The following is a 17,199-nucleotide window of genomic DNA, read 5'->3' as shown; positions in this document are numbered from 1 at the left end:
TAGTGAGATATTTGTCTATCATTGTACACATTTGTGGGTTGTCTTCTGTGGGTTACAAATAATAAAATAAGTCCATTAAAAACTTCCTTACACCAAATGGCATTCAGAGTGATACAAATGCTTCTGTAAGAGAGTGAGGAAAGCTTCCAGGAACACCGACAGGGAAAACATTAGACAACATTACCAGTTAGCGGTCATGACATCTCTCTCTAGTTCAATACTGCAACAACAGGAAGAAGGGTGCTGTGCTCTCACTGTCTATACAGTAAGTGTGCTCAAGTGTGTATGCATGTGTACACACCCCACTCTCACTGTTAATCCTTCTCACTGCCTTTTTACTTTCTGTCTGTCCATCAACATCATCATAATATATTTTCACTCTGTGTGTGGGTTTCCCTCATTTTTGTATCTGTCGTTGCTCTCTCTCTCTGTTGCATGAGAAAAATTATGATGCACTGCATTCCTTTATATTCCATCTGGCATTCTCTCAATCTGTATTTATTTATCACTAACTACTGCTTTCTGTATTTGTTTCCAAATAAATATAAAGCAAATTCTAATGCATAATATGGGAGTATATAAATGTCTTTCAACTAATTGTTTTGGTTAACAGCCCACAACCTTACTGTTCTGCCTCTCACCATTCTCATCAACCTCGTTTCCAGCAGCAGCTTTTTTGTAGTAAAAAAAACAATGTCAGCGTGTTTTTTAAATGGAAGTAAAAAGGTCTTTGGATAAATATCAGAAATGCTCCTTTTTGTCTCAGCTGGCTGGAGGGGCGTGTCTGTGTTTGATTGACAGCAGCTGGTAGGCTGCCAGAGTGCCGTTGTTAACACCTTAGGGAAGAGTAAACAAACTAGTTTATGACATGGGCAGACGGCATGTTGTTAGTGGTATAGAAGAGTAAGGACCACACCAGCGTCTCACCGGAATGAAGTGACATTTGCAGGTAGGTTTACATGCTGTTTAATGTGCTGCAGCTGAGCAGCTATCTAGCCTGCAAACTGACGTTAGCAGTACACTTTTCCCCGGTGAATGTTTGCTTGGTGGCTCGTTCAAAAAGCCAAGGTGCAGGACAAGATGTGTGATCATGTCTGTAAGTTAAATAAGAAGGAGACTTTAGCATGAAAGCTAATGTGGGTTGTTGTTCGAGGTTGGCTCTTGTGTTCATGGCTGTATAAAGAGAACTGTTTACAGCGTCGGAGGCGGAGCCGCGTTCATTCCTATAAAAGTTGCTAAGTGGCGCATGAAGCCAAACTAGTTCGACTTAGAGGTATAAAATTACCCGGATCTCCCGCATAGCTTCCGCATCTGTGCGGCCCATAGAGCAAGCGCACTCGCGTTTCCTTTAACCCCGCCTCCCAACCGCTCGTGCTCTGACAGTAGAGTCTCGTGCCTAGGAGGACAACTCTGGATTTGGCTATTAGTGAATTTTACAACTTTTAGGACATAATGATTTAAATAAGGTCTATATAAGTGTTCGTTCTGGGAAGTTGACGTTACTACTTTATGCAAGATTTATTTGGCTGTATCAAAATAAAGTCTCCATTTACGCAGATGGATACCCAGTGGTATTCTGTTATTCTTGTAATTATTACCAAAGTAGGGGGCGCCATCATGAAACCAAAAAAAATGTAAAATATGAATGTCTCCCTTTTGGTTTATGATTTTTTTCTCAAAGGGGAACGCTGGGCCGCTTTATGTGGTCCATAAGGGGTTAATAGACCAATTTCACAGTGCATTTGTGATAAATATTATAGTGGAGTCTGAAAACTGGTTAAGAGAACACTTAATGCATATTACACACACACACACAATTTTGAAATTAAGAGACATGTGTTGGTTCATTAAGCCATTTCTTAACATTACACTTAAATTAATAATATGTTGGGGACTCTCTAATTGATTGTGATACTGAATTCCATTGATGTGATTCTCTAAAGGAAAAGACGACCTGGCTAATGCAGTTTTTCTTAGTGGGATTGGGCTGTCCCCCCATTTGAACTTGATGAACCCAGATAGAGAAGGTGGAGCTAAACCAGCTATAATCTTATAAACTAGACAGGCATTTTTGTGTTTGATGAGGTTTTCCCAGCAAAGCAGATTATACTGCTTTAGAATATGGCAATGATGCAAACTGAATGGCTTCTTGTTTAAATTTTCAAGTGCTTCTTTGTATAATGATTCCAGTAGTTTTAGACTGTAGAGTGTGTATTAGACCAATTTATCAGACAATAGGTGATGTGGGAGAGAACCACTGAATGGAAGTATATCTTGGCTGCCTCAACTGATAGAAAGTTTCTGGTAACCCTGAAACTGAACTTTACTTTATTTAACTAAACATTTGTATTCTGAGACAGCTTGTAGTCTCTCTCCTGAGATGAGACTATCTTGCTTTACATCTATGATGTGGTCTTTGGAGAAAAACATACAAACTGTTTTCGACAAGTTCACTTGCAAACATTGGTGAAGCCAGGATGTGACCTTCAACATGACAGCTGTTAGCTTGATTGCAATATCTTCTGCAGTTTTACCGTGAGTAAAAATAACTATCACCAGTATACATTATGATATCACATACACACAGAAAGCAGATCACTAATGTACATGCTGAACAGGATTGGGCCCAGTACAGAGCCCTGTGGGACACCAGTTGACAGACATAGGGGGTTTTGATTTATGATATGACGGTACATCCTTTTAAAATCACAGGCCTAATTATGCAAGGCATGTTTTGCGCACCCACATATTCTTACATGTGGATGCAGTGAGCTACCAAGAGTGCACCAACTGTAAGGACTAAACTATAAAATCAACTTTAACTTGGCATCAATTTCTTCACCATAATAAAGCCTGTGTTGAACTCATAGGTAGGCTATCAACACGTAACTACAGTACATCTTAATCCAAGTATACCCACCGTGTGTAAAGACGCATACAACTCATTCATTCATTCATTGTATCTTTTGCCCACTAATAAACCAAAAAGGTGGGAATGAATTGTATCTTGTGCCCACGAATTAATCAAAACATGGTAACTAATTGTATCTTGTGAAGTAAAACGTGGCCTTGATATATTTTTTTCCTCTCTGTGGCCACTCCAGGGCTCAGTCGTAGCTGACTATTGTCATGAATATGTTTTCCACAGGTAAGAGCAATAGGTGATTTGTTAACTTTTAACAGGGGGGGTGGCCCAATTGTAGTGTTGCTTGGATAACCTTTTCCATCAATATGAGAAAATGTTGTTAATTAAAGTATCGACCAAGTTGCAAAATGTTGATGAATGTCCAACATCCACTTGTACTAAACCATGACTCTACTATTTCATGGTTATGTTTAGGCACTCAAAGCACTTGGTTAAGCTTAGAGAAAGAGAGATCATGGTCAATTTAATTGAAATCACAACCTTTTCCAAACCTTAACCAAAGTGCTTTTGTTGCCTAAACATTACCACACTTGAGACTCAGTATGTGACACGGGGCTCCAGCGTCAAAGTCCTGCACTTTGTATACATATGAAGTGCTTCCTAGAAAACTAGAAAATACTATGCCAGGGAACATAAATAAGGCAACAACTGGTAAAACAAATTAGTAGTATAGAAATGTAATTTCTAGGAGACAGGGTTGGACATTCAACTAAACTGCCCCTGGACTCTCTCCGCTACTAGGGGACAGAGAACAAGGGGGATGCATTTTGTTCATTTTGCTAACAAGGGGGATGGCTTGTTAAGCTAATGTAAACCATGCCCAGCAGTTCATGTAGTGTTATCTTATTGCTATTACTGTGACCTATTAACAGTGTTTTGTGTATTTGAAACTGTGTTAAAGTTAAGCATATTGTTAGTAGACAGGCAGTTAGTTAACAGAGTTAAACCTGTCAGCCTATAGAGAATGAGTCAGGTAGGCTGTAAAGTTAGGTTTATTGTATTAATCAGCCAGCAGAAATAAACAGGTATTCATTATTGTATAGCCTATGTTTAATATGTACTTTTATAGAGAATTTATTGAGTTTGGTCCAGTGTACACATGTACATGTTTAATGATACCTTGTACTCTGTGTAAGTGAAGTATTAAAAGAAGCTTAGAGCAGAACTATAGGTTAAGGCAATAGCAGAGCAGAAGTGTAGCTGACTATTGTCATAAAGATGTTTTGCACAGCATCCAGCATTTACAGGGCTGTTAGCATTACATGGTTCTCTGTTATGGTCAGTCTTTACAATGACCATGTTACATGGGTGTATTATAAGAACTGGATACCGGACTTCAAGATGGTGCCCGTTCACTTGAATGAAGATTGCTCACCGTGCGTATAAGCCAAAAATGTTTTCTAGCTTCCTGGTTTGCTTCTGAGTTGTGCAGCCCACTGCACATGTGCATTAGCATCTCTCCAGCTGGCTCTGCACTATGTTCTCACTTGACCCAAAGCATTTCAATTACTGCAGGAGTTGTTTTCCCTGCAGTACTGCAGTTGGCCTCTGGGGGAAATTGGAAGCAAGGATGAGTGGCAACGCTGTATCCAGCTTTCTTAATACATCCATGTTATGTTAAAGGGGAACTCTTTTATACACTGAAGTCTGTTAACTTGTCTTGGGGAATACCACTGCATCTGTTAAAAAAATAATAATAATTATAAATATTTGCCAAGTGACATCACTTGAGGCTACGTCAGTTTTGGTTGAAGACTACTACTACTAATTCAAAATCACCAAATTTGGAGATACGTGGTTTTCACTGGACATTAAGGGTTTGAAAAATTGTAATCTTAAAAAGTAACCTGTATCTAAAGCTAACATACAAATGTAGTGGAGTAAAAAGTAGGCTACAATATTTACCTCTGAGATGTAGTGGAGTAGAAGTATAAAGTTGCATAAAATGGAAATACTCAAGTAAAGTGCAAGTACCTAAAAGTATTTAGTTACATTACACCACTGGTTTAGGCAACAAAACTAAACCTAGTTTTGTTGCCTAAACCTAACCAAACAGCAACTGAAAACTAAAAATAATTAAAAAAACTGAAAATGATAAGCTGGGTGGCACGCAATGTCCAATTGGGTCGCTCTGATCAAACAGTGAACACTTTGCACATATTGAACAATGCTTTGACTTACTACAGTCACAGCTGGCTGCATCTATGTTCCCATTTGAGGTGAAACTGGCAGACCTGGAGGACAAAAGTCACCGAATCATGACGTTCCCAAAGGATCAGAGGACACAAACACCACTCAGTTCCCATCAATGCACTTACTTACTTACCAGTGGAGGCTTACCTGGGTGCTTAGCCTATAACCTTTCCCCACTGGTCAGAGTGAGGTATTCATGTGCGCAACAACATTATACATGACAGACTCCGAGCATTCCAGGACTTAACAGATGCTTATGTTCTGCCTAGTTCCACCTTTTTCTTTTACCTTCAACTGAGATCCTCACTCACTGCTTATGGAGTACCCTGGGGCTCTAAAACCCTCTTATCATTTTTTTTTTTTTTTTTTTTTTGGCTTGGGCAATTATTGTTTTAGAATTTGACTGCTTTCTCTTACAATCCATAACACCTAATTTGTCAGTATGTAATGTTTGGCATAAAGACTTGAATCTGACTAATATCTGTTGGTTCACAGTATGGCTCACCATCAAGCTGGCCTCTAAAATTCCTGATCATCAAATGATTCACTACAATTCTGTCATTAGGACACACCTCACCCTTCGAAAGCTTGCCAGGTTCTCTTAACTGCTCACACTGCTCAGTGACTGGTACTCCAGGCACTTACATACATATATGGGAATGCTCATAGGCTCAGAGGCCAACTCCTTTTAGCATCCACAAGTGTGTCCTTTTCTCCTGCTCTGCTTTTGTTAAATGATGACACAGGTTTGATGCATCTGTTTTTTATCGCTGTATTATGTTCACTGTTTTCACCACTACCAAACAAATTGTTGCCACGCTATGAAAGCAACCTCAATCTTTCAATATCTTACAGTGGTATTTATCACTCTTGGACATTTTGAGCTTCGAAAGTTCCATTGCCAAATTAAATTATGCTAAACAGGATAGTATTTCTTTCCTTGATAGTGCTAGAGAGCTTAATTGGTTTTGACATTTTTCAATCCTGTGCTAGGAACTGAATTTGGACTATGGTATATTGGTTATCTTAATTTTGATGTGAACTGATTGACATCATATATAATAATCTAAATCCTTAAAATTAAGTGGGTACTATATTAAGATATGGAATAGGGGAGATTTAAAAGGTTCACCACATGTAAAGTACTATATTTTATGATGTGATTTCCTTGTTTTAGTTTTTTTTTATGTGGGTGTGTAAGTGTAATTCTGTCGATGTGTAAATGTTAGTATCATCTTTAGTTTGTTGCAACCTTTTGCTCCAACTGTATGTGTTCTTTGAGTCAGTTGAACTGGGAAATAAAAATATATAATATACTTTACATTCACCTCCTTTGCAAAGGCTGGATTACTTTACAAGGAAGCAGGCAACTGCCTCGGGGACCCTATCAGGTTCAATTTGTGTCACTCAAGTACAGTATCAGCTGGGCTGTCTTGTGGAGGGGTCCTGTCTCAAAATCTAGGTCTAACCCCTTATTATTTTAGTTTATATTGTGCTCTCACATGGTGTATTTTCCTAAATAAAGTCGTGTTTCATCACATTACCAATAACTAACATACAGAAAACCTGATAGGGTCCCAGAGGCAGTTGCCTGTCTCCTTGTTAAGTAATCCAGCCTTTGCAAAGGAGATGAATGTAAAGTAGCAGAGTAGGGAAATTTGGTAAGAGGACAGGAAGCAGAGATGGAAGGAAGGACTTATTGAGAGATGAAGCAGAGGCTGAAAAAGGAGAAAAGTAGAAACAAATGGTTTCTTTGAGGAAGAAATGTACATGTACCACATTAAAAGAAAGACAAGGGGCTGATGAAATATAATCCAGGAAGTCCAATCTGAGTAATACATCAATGAGTAGAAGGCTTATAAAGTTGCACATCAGTTTATTGAACTATGAGACAGAACTCTGGAAAGTTATTACAGCTACAAACATTTAATCTTCCATTGTGGTGATTGTGATGTAAACAGTAGAATTATGCCGTTACAAAGTAATCCATCAGCAATGTGCACTTGCACAAATTTGATTGGCTGGCTGGGTACATTGCCGGATGACATTGCATTTTGCTGTGACAAAAGTTGAGCCAGGCAACTTTTTTGCCCTGCGTTTTTTTGCAGGAGCTCTCAGCCACCCTGAGTGAATGCAGTGGTATCATTGAAATGAATGAGAGGGCTGTATTTTTGATACATAATGTCAGTCTGAACATGGAGGAAGGGGAGAAGCCTGAATAGCAGAGGACGGAGGACAAGGAGGCGAGCAGTCAAGCGATGTGACCCAACAACCAGGAGGCGAGCTGGGATAAACACATTCCAGAGGTTAAAAGGGGAAGAGAGATTGAGAGAATATTGAGGTAGAAAGACAACATTGGTGATGACAGAAAGCAAAGGAAAAAATGTTTTTATTCGTAATGTAGAGGGGAAAAGATAAGGGAGGGCAAAGAGAAAATTAAAGAGAAGAAAGAAATTAGAGAGAAGAAGTAATGGAGAGAAACAAAAAAGGAGAATATATTATCCATAAGGGAAAACCCAGGATTGTACCTCTCTTGTTCAAAGCTTTAAAGCGCAGTTTGAATGAGAGAGACTATGAGTGCGTTTGTTGTGTGTGATTTAGAGTGAGACAGAGAGAATGTGTTTGAGAATGCATTTATCCCTTAAATCAAGTTAAGAAGAGATTTGACGTCCGTTTCTAAGGAGAAAAAAATAAGACTGACTTGACTTAGAGCATTTAATGAGCAAATAGCAGAACGGGAGCTCAGCCGACCGGATAATGCTTCGTTAAGGAGACGCTGATTGGCCTGCTGGTTAAATCCCCCACCAGACGCACAACATTAATGAGGTCTTTTGTTAAGTAACAAGTGAGGAATCCTATAGACACATAGAGTGGACACTAATGCAAATATAACAGAAATTATGAATAATGTAATTAAAATATTTCCTCTCAGATCTTAATTGTTTATAGGTGGAGGGTTTTGTTTGTTTCACTGCAACTTGAATTAATTTGGAGCAAATGTGTTAAAGCTGAACAGGGATTTGCACCTTTACAAATCGCAGAACATGTATGTGATTGTGAAGTAGGTATTCCATCATCTGAGATTATGTTAAAGGAATATTTTGACGTTTTGAGAAATCAACTTATTTGCTCTCTTGCCGAGTCAGATGAAAAGATCGATCAACTCATGTCTGTGTGCTAAGTAGCATATGAAGTAGAAATTTCTTTTTTAAGCTGTTAGCCTCTGCTTCAATTCTTCTTGACCTTACATTAAGTCACTTTATGTGTCTTGAGCAGATCGGAGAGCTATCTAAAAGCTAAGCGTAAATGCATCTAAGAAGCATTAGGGATGTATTGAAATCCTGATTTAATTACTCAAACAACCTCGGGATGTCTAGATACATTCTACCCAGATATGGAAAAGGTGTAAGTGCATCAGTCGCTACAGGATATGTAATGTTTACCCCTCCCATGTTTAACTACGTCATGTTTAACTAAGTGCTCTGTGAAAATGTCCACCCACAGGGTCTTTCCCTTGTGATGAGCTCAAGTTACACTGAAATTGATTAAGTTCAGCGACTGGGAGAAAAGCGGCTCCTGCGATTTCAACTTATACGATCACACAGAAGGCTCACAGAGCTGCTGTAATGTTAATCCCTGATCAGTTTGACCATTGAATGATCTGTGTGGGTGAGGGAGCAGCGTGAATGAGAGTCCACAAAGACGATAAAACTTTTGTCTTGTTTGAAGTCCGCTAATACAATTCATCCATGTGTTTGTGTTAGCTTATGGATAGTTGTTAGCTAGCTATTATTGCTAGCTGTTAATTATTGTAACTAAACTGGTAACGTGCATATGTTATTCTTCCTCTGGTGTTTTTGGCAGTTACCAAACAACTGCAACCCTCTGGACTGGAGTAGGACCGACCGTGATTTGCATGTAGCCTGGGAAAACCAAGACGGATTGCAATCAGATTTATGATCTGGCCAATATTTGTCAAAATGCAAACATAACGTGTATGTGAAAATGTCTCAAACCTCACGTGGATGCAAGACACTGTGACAAGTGTGAATGGGGCCTTATGCTAATCTAATCGCCTCCTCTCTCCAGCTCCATATTTGATGCATACATACACATACTTAAGATATAAGAGTGGCATTTCCAAAAATGTCTAACTTTTAGTAGTCAAACAGGTTATTCTGTGAACATGAGATTGAGAAATGATTTTATTTATTTATTTTAAGAAGAGGAAGTTATGCGGAGATTGCAAAACTTTCAAGATTTCAACGTCTTGAAAAAACAAAAATCAAATGTACCAAATTGCATCAGAAATCCTGCCACATAGTGTCTGTTACAGCACATTACCTTCATGTGCATGCTGGCAGATCATGAGATAAACACTTTGCCTTACACTGCCACCAGTGGTCAAAACCTTCACAGGCACCCTGTGCCTAAGTACATGAGAAAAAATTGCTTTTAGTCCAAGTTATCAAAACGTTTCTCATTCTCTAAGTTTCTGGAGTGCATGAAAAAGTGTTTCTGGTCCTGAGAAACTTGGACAAAATTATGACACTTCAAGAGCTCCACATATAGCTTCTTGTGCAATAAGTTCTGACACTGGCAGAACTTTGCAGCCTTTTCTGCACCAAAGATTGTTTCCCCTCTCTGGACATTTGTTTGCATCTCTGACATGCTATTCGCTGTGCTGCTGTATGTGCTTTGTAGGTCTTGCCTCTATACTAAGATTCCTCACAGGAATATAAATATAAGAATTTAACTGTATTAAACTCAAAATGTCAAACACCTTGAATTATTGTGCAAGATACCCTCAGTACATGTAAAAAAAAAAAAAAAAAAAGTGTTTCATGCATGGACAGAGTAACAGACACTGAAGAACACAACTCTCTCCCAGAATGCTCTGCAAAACACAGCCTCTGCCATGGTAATAGATCAACTTTCTGTCACACGCTCTGCAGCAATGATTATTACCATGACAACATTGACAAAAGTTGCATGGCAACAATCATAAGCGTGCCACCCAGATCTGAACAATAATGTCTTTCCTATCTTTCTTTTATCATTTTCATTCTGTGCAGTGAGAATAATAATAATACCACAGTTTAACATCACATGTCATCATATTGCTTCTTTATTGTTATGGCTAAAGCCTATTAGCCTGCAAGCTGTTATGAAAATGTAATATAAAAGCTTGATTCATTTATTTGCATGTGAAAGTGAACAGCAACAGAGGAAAGAAAACAACATCCAGAATCGAGGCTGTAATGAAGCCATATTTTAGCCTTTACATTACTGTTTAGATTGAAATTATATGTCCAATAAGGCATAAAGGTAATATGCCAACATTAAACACAAGACACATTTATTGTTCAAGCAGTGTTGAATTTAGATAATAAAACACAGTGCAGCAGCAATATTACGACAGGACATCCTGTCCTTTATTTGATCATCCATAAATCTGTCTCAGGCACCAATGCCAACTGCACGTCTTTCCACACTTTCAGTTTAGCTTCAGTTCAGTGTCCCCATTATCTATTCACATGACTGTGAATGGCTGCATTCATGTGCTTGACATTGATTCACAGAATGCTTTATACATATTTTTGACTACAAAAGTTAATTTCTCAAGGTCTAGAACTAAATTTCCCCAAAATTATACTCAGTCTGAATATAACCAACAATAATTTTAAGAAGTCTATACCTACCTGGAACCTGCTGTCCTGGGTTTTGGCTTCAAACCTGCATTAAGCAATATTTTTTATGTTAATGTTAAATCAAATGCAATGTAAGTTGTTACTCATACTGTGAAACCCACAGAGAATAAATTCTCTGCAGTTTTAAGCCCAGTGTAGCTCATGTTTCTCCTGTTGCATACAAACCATATGAGTAAGTCTCTCAGTTCTCATCAAACCCCCACATAAAGCAAAGTTGTGCAAACCTGGGTCAGACTGGCTGAGTAAAAGCTACTTCCAGCACCAAACCTAGCAAATAAACAAGTGGCTGGTGAAGAAAGTGGAATATCTAGCAGCTAAAGAGACAGATATAGTGTATATTTTTTTCTCAGAAGTTGGTGGCGACCAAACCAGAGCTACAAGGAGATTAAATATTGGACTACAAGTACCACAAGTCCAAATGGTCATTCTAATGGCTAACATATTAATGTCCAAAAAATAACTGCCTTTGATTTTATTCTCAAATACAAATGTGCCACGGCCGTGCCTCCAGTTATTTGCCTTGGGTTTCCCTCTTCACCTGTGTCTCCTGTTTTCCCCTGTCTGTGTCTCTGTGGGTCCGCTCCATTTCAGTGCGCTGGTGCACCGTTTAACACTGTTTAAATGGAGTGTAATCTGTCAGCCAGCAGCAGCAACCATGTAATTGTTAGCTGACAAAACAAACAATGTCGGCCTGCAGGGCAAAAGCCATGGTAGCTTTCCTAGTTGGCAAATAATTGCCAGCATAGACAGTGATGTTCACAATATGATTTTATGTAAGCCTGAATGAAATTCATCAAGTCTCTGTCTTAGCAATCTCTCTTACTGTGTTTGTTTGTATGGGCCATGTGGTCTAAGTAGGCGTACACGCCGCTTGAATTGAGCAGGGCATCCAGCGTATGTACCAGCTGAGACGCCATTTAAATGCTGTGCAGACTCCGCCTACTCAGCGCCCCACAGGCGTACGCCGGCGTAGTAATGGTGTTGACCCTGTGTGTGTATGTGGTGTGGCCATGGCTTTCTTCCTGGCACTCTCCTGGCACTCTCCTGGCTCCCTCCTGATTGCGGATCATTCACCTCACTTGCTGAACCTGCCCACCTGCTGTCCATCAGCTCACCTGGCATTATTTCAAGCCCGCTCTTCACCTTCATCCAGTGCCAGATTGCTGTTTCTGCCAACGCGGTAGCTATGTTCAGGCTTGTAGTTGTACTTCCATTGTTCTTGTTCCAGTGATTAATGCTTGTTTTGTCTCCTGTGCCACAGAAGTCCGGCCTGCCAGTCTGCTTGCTCACCCGCTACCTCCGCCGGCCACACCGCCTTGCCGTTCTCCATTCCTCCTCTCTGCCATAACCAGCTATCCTGTCTTCTCAACCGCACTATTGTAATTATTCAATAAATCTGTCAAACATCTGCCTCCTAGTCTGTGTTCTGTGTTTGGGTCCACTTTTGAACATAACCTAACAAAATGATGTGCTACATTTCAGGGTATTTAGCATTTGGCTGTCACTATTTGGTTCACAGAGGGACACACTGTCCTTATTAGAAACGGTGATCAGTTTGCCACTTTATTTTATTTATTTTGTTGTTTATTTTTTTGTCAGTCAGGTTATTGTTGTGTGGTACCAACTGTAGCATACAAGCAAGGGCTGTTTCTAAAAACTCTTCTTGGTGTTGTATTCAAGAATACAACAACAAGAATTAATAGTCAGATGCCAAAGTACTACTTTGACAAGCTATGTTGTCGGGACTAAGCATATATGGATGTAGAATTGCACAAGTAAATTTGCACATTTCTTATATTAAAATGCAGCTGAAATCTCTGATACTAGGTATTCACAAAATAAAGGTGTGCATTTTTTTCACTGTGATGGATGGATTACCGACCACTAGCACATCTGAAGCCTCTGCAAGCGTCACTAAAAATAGTGGAAGGCAATGGCTGCTTGGAATGTAGGACATAAAAAAAAAAAGTTTCACGTGCTTTAAAAAATGGTTGGTATTTATACAAATCATTTTAGTTAAAGAGCTGAATTATGCTAAAAAAAATGTTACTATGGTCCTTTAAATAATTTTGATGCCATGACCAGAGGTAGCCTAGCTGTCTGATCTTTGGTGACAGAGCCTTTATCCCCTATGGATAAAGGCTCCAACCTTTAAACAACGTCAAAGGTTGTACTATCCAGCTACTGTTTCTACTAAAGAGCATAAGCCCACTGTCAATGCCCGTGCTTTGTTCCACAAACTGACTGAACAGCAAATACTTATGTTTCTGTTACTTCTGCATCTCAAACATGCTGTCATATCTATCTATCTATCTATCTATCTATCTATCTACACATGAAGGAAATGGCTCGATGGATTAACAGTGCATAAACAGCAAATTACTTGGATTTGTGGAGTCCAAGTAATTTGGATTTGTGGAGATATAAATAACTTGTGGAGATGTAAATGTTACATCATATCATTTGTAAAATTACAAATCAATAACTATTTTGTCTTTGCTTAAAGGTTAGGCCATCACTATCACTGAAAAATAATAATAATAATTTTATCTCTCCCTGTATTGTCATCTGCCACATGTAGGAATGTGTAAATGGTGTCCTTTCTTCACTAAAGAAATAAAATAAATAAGGGTATCTTCACTCAGCACTCTTCTCATTATAAAACATTTGTTCTGCTCAAAAACCCCTGTTTTTAATGCTGGTGTTTACTAGGAAGTGGTGCATTTATTTCAGTTTAATCCCTCTCTCTGGCCGACCAGGGCGGTCAGATGACAGGCGCTAATCTCTGGATGCCTGCTTGCCTGACTGACTGCCTTCTTACTAATATGGGATTAAAACCTAGCACGTCTCCAACATGTAGCAGGCAGGCCCGTAGTTACCATTGAGGACACCGAGGTCATGTCCTTCTGTATTTTTTCTGGGTCTTTTTAAATTTTTTAATGTATATCTTAAAATCTTAAATTAAAGTGACAAGTGCTAAAACTACTTAGTTGTGAACAAAGGTTGGCATCATCTCGCCAGCACAGCTTGTTACGTTGTATGTGACATACATGTAATGAGTTGCACGTGTACGTTACGGTCCTGTCATTCAGTTTACTCTGTGGGCCAGGGGGCTGTAACCTACATACACGCAACACTTACTACAAGATCAGTCAACACTGTTTGAATACAGGTTGCACCTTCAACGCACACACAACTGGCCTTATGAATATTGTATTGATAATTTAAGAACTGTTGTGATTTTGGAGTTTAGTTGTTATTTCCTGTTTTATTTTGTAAGTGTTCTGCCTCATGTGTCTTGTGTACACTTACTTCTTATCTGTGTTTGCTTCTCTGATTGTTTGCCCAGCCCTGATTAGTTTCACCTGTGTCTCATTTTCTCCTTTCACCTGAGTGTATTTTAGTCTGTGTTCTTTGTCATCTGTCTCCAATGTTCTTGGACTTCCTACCTGCTACCTTACAGATTTATGTTTAGCTGTTTGGACTGCCTTTTGAATTTGATCTCTGCCTGCCTCAGTAAGTCTGTAAGTTTTTTTTGTTTTCCCAATAAATCGTTGAACTGCTCCTGCTCTGCCAGTGTGTAAACCCTGCTTGACAAGAACAATATAAAATGGCAATAATGAGGGGCGCTCCAGTTATATAGCCTACCTCTTGAAGCAAGATTAGTCAATGCCATAAATGATAGGCCTGGCTATAGCCCTCCATAGACTGTATTCCACCTGACCTACACACTCAAAACAAGTAACGAGTTATACCACAGAAGCAGCAACTGCATTCAAGCTTTGAGCTCACAAACTATTAACCTATATGCTTTCAAAATGTGACCTGTCCAAACTACTGCACACCTAATTTATTAGGAGTTTCTGCTGACAATTTCAGTGGTAAAGATATTCAATGGGAAATAGGCTAATATATTAGTTATATGGCAGCAACTTTGAACAATAAGCCTACCTTGCTGCTGTCGGTTATTGCCTACTCAAAAAGTGGCCCTTGCCAGGCCTTGTGCGAGTTTCATGGTGATGAAAGCTCGCATCAGGGCATAGAGCTTATGTCCAAAATAAATATGTTCACTTGTATGAGAGAGAACTCAGTCTCTTCTGGGTCATTGTGCTGCTAATGTCATAATTTGAGACTTTGTCCTGTTCATTTTGTAGCGTTCTCCTCATGTCTTGTGGATTTACTTTGTCTTTATTTGCTTTCCCTCCAGTTTTGAGTGTTGTCCCCACCTTGATTGTCTGCACCTGTGTCTCGTCTCCCTTACCTTTAGTGTATTTAGTCCTTTTCCTTTGGTCATTGTCGGGTCGTTACCCTTGTCATGTGCATTTTGGTTGTGCTTTGTTCCCGTGTTACGCATCCCAACATTTATTACCGTGAGTTTTGTTGGATTGATTCTTTGTTTCCTTGGACCTTGCCTGTACTGTGGACTTTTGTATTTTGCCTGCTCCCTGTCGGATTTGTTTGTCTGGTTGGACTGATTCCCTGGTTTTGACCTCTGCCTGTTCCCCTACACAAGCCAGCGGCCTCTCCTCTCCTGTCCTGCCTGCTTCACCACACGAGTCAGCTTTCCTTCCAGTCCAGCCTACCACAACAGCTGCCTTGCCGGTTCTGCCAATCACTACTACTACACAAGCCAAGACGGAACCTACTCCGCCCGTCTCTGTCCCCGGAGCCTCGCCGCTCTGGAAAAGCTCAGATCCCCCAGTGATTGCTTGCAGTATATAATAAAAACTGATGCTACCTCATCCAAGTACCACCTCCTTGTGTTCTGCATTTGGGTTTTTAAATCGTGCACATAACAGCTAAAGATTTTGGAATGACAAGATTTCCTAATTCCCTTTGCTCTCATGCTGCACCTTCATGTATCAGAATCTTTGAACAGGAAATGAGGCACAGGTGTGTGTGTGTGTGTATGTCCAGTGATTTATTACCAAAATGTTTAAGTGATACCTCTTATCACTATAATTCATTGATGAAATAATATATCTAATTTAATTGCAAACAATTACCTTTATAGTATTTTAATGGGCATATTATGTATTGGTATATTTAATTAAAAAAATATTTGGCCTATGTATCTTTACAACAATTTATACAACTTCCTTTTTCTTCATCTGTGGAATATGTTAGTAGTAATTTTTTTTTTTTTATACAAAGATGTTTGAATCAAATTGTAATTTTCCAAGTCAAACATTTTCCAGCACCTATTTCTTTCCTTGTATTGAACCAACACCATTTTTGGTGGTTGTTGCAATCACCAAATTAAACATTATGTCCCTGACTGGCTACTCCACACCCAAGAGTTTTTAAAAAAATAAAAAAAAAAAAAATAATACTGAAGCGTAACTATTTTTTTTTCACTGGCATGCCATGTGTAACCTTTAGATTATGGCTTATTGTTTGGATGAACTTGAGTAATGAGTGTTAAAACAATTTCAGGCAAAACCTGAAAGATACTGCAGTTGTGCTCCTCTGCTCAATTTGTTTGACAGTGATATCAATTCAGTAAGAAACTGAAGACTAATTTCAAAATTGGCTGTATTTTTGATTTATCTTGCGTTGGATTCTAGTCCAATGTCCATCTATGTGTTGGCACTGACATTATTTCCTAAATGATTATTACTCTTAAAATACATAACTTATACTATAATCTTCACAATTTTCTTTGAGGAGCATGCCCCAAGCCCCCCTAGCAGGGCTAGGACTCATGACCTTAGTATTTCTAAAATCCTGGCTATGGCTCTCAACACAACAAGTAGAGTGAGGATGAGCTGTGTCACCTCTTACCCCTTTCATTCTCTCTTAGCCCTCTTTCTTTATGTTTGTGTTTATTCTCTAATGTAATATTTCAAGCACTTGATGTCAGATTTTTAACTTGCATTGATAAACCTGAGTAGCCTTCCACAATTACACTTTATTTTGACCATCAAGCAAGGTGCAACAAATTCCTGTAAGAACACATTTGCAGGTATGACATTTATATTATGTTCAAGAATAAAATCTATATATTTTTTAATATATTAAAATTTTTAATTTATTTTTTGCCAAGTCAATGTTGGATTCTTTTAACCATGACAGTGCTAGTTTCCTTACATTAACCAAGTAGTTTTCATTGCCTAAACTAAACCAGACCTATATCTTAACTAGACCATAAACACTGACAAGTAACCTATTGTTATTTAGGTATGCTGACTTGATGAGGGAAACATGTTCAGAGAAATAGCAAGCGAGCATAGTCAATGAGAAATGTCAGTGAAAAAAGGGATTAACTGAATCACTGATATTAGCATGTAGGCTGCAATTAGCTCCAGTCATGCGCAGGTGTGACTGGCCTACATACCAGTGTTGCCAATATGTTTAGCTATGCTAGCT

At 38.9% G+C, this 17,199-nt stretch overlaps 1 long non-coding RNA gene across 3 annotated transcripts; it reads left to right on the top strand.

Annotated features, from left to right (window-relative positions):
• Positions 1–285: 285 nt before the first annotated feature.
• Positions 286–16,864, top strand: LOC122887862. 3 transcript variants are annotated; one of them, XR_006380625.1, is made up of 3 exons: positions 286–949; positions 12,092–14,346; positions 15,344–16,864. It is a non-coding gene; the product is annotated as an uncharacterized LOC122887862 (long non-coding RNA). The 3 variants fall into 3 exon arrangements; XR_006380627.1 differs by having other exon boundaries at positions 12,092–14,354; positions 15,348–16,864; XR_006380624.1 differs by having other exon boundaries at positions 12,092–14,354.
• Positions 16,865–17,199: the final 335 nt, after the last annotated feature.

This window comes from Siniperca chuatsi, linkage group LG2 (genome assembly GCF_020085105.1).
Source record: "Siniperca chuatsi isolate FFG_IHB_CAS linkage group LG2, ASM2008510v1, whole genome shotgun sequence".
Taxonomy (NCBI): domain Eukaryota; kingdom Metazoa; phylum Chordata; class Actinopteri; order Centrarchiformes; family Sinipercidae; genus Siniperca; species Siniperca chuatsi.
The sequence above is the reverse complement of the archived record's forward strand: the minus strand, read 5'-3'. Positions and strand labels throughout refer to the sequence as shown.